At 42.5% G+C, this 537-nt stretch overlaps 1 non-coding gene across 1 annotated transcript; it reads left to right on the forward strand.

Moving 5' to 3' along the window:
- The first annotated feature begins 166 nt into the window (after positions 1-166).
- TRNAE-UUC lies at positions 167-238 on the forward strand. Its single transcript has one exon. It is a non-coding gene; the product is annotated as a tRNA-Glu (tRNA).
- Positions 239-537: the final 299 nt, after the last annotated feature.

Here is a 537-nt window from a genome sequence, read left to right on the forward strand (position 1 = left end):
TAGACTCACTTTCCCACATGAGCACAGAGGTACACACAGGGATTTCTTCAGAATAATAAAAGGTAGGAATCTGCAACAAAGTTTGCTAAAATCTTTGTGATATACATAGATCACCCAGGGGGAAATGTTTTTTTGCTCAACAAAAGTGAAACTGTGCTTTAAGCTTTCCCATATGGTCTAGCGGTTAGGATTCCTGGTTTTCACCCAGGCGGCCCGGGTTCGACTCCCGGTATGGGAAATGACCATCTTTTGATTATTTTTTTAATTTAAAATATTAATGTATTATCATGGATAAGCATAGAGATATCATCTAAAAATACTGGCCCGGATTCAGATACGAGATACGACGGCATATCTCCAGATACGCCGTTGTATCTTTGAGTGCGGGCCGTCGTACCTATGCACCTGATTCAGAGAATCAGTTACGCATAGATTTCCCTAAGATCCGACCGGCGTAAGTGTCTTACACCGTCGTATCTTAGGCTGCATATTTACGCTGGCCGCTAGGTGGCGCTTCCGTATAGTTATGCAATGAAT

This window comes from Rana temporaria, chromosome 3, assembly GCF_905171775.1.
Source record: "Rana temporaria chromosome 3, aRanTem1.1, whole genome shotgun sequence".
Classification (NCBI taxonomy): Eukaryota; Metazoa; Chordata; class Amphibia; order Anura; family Ranidae; genus Rana; species Rana temporaria.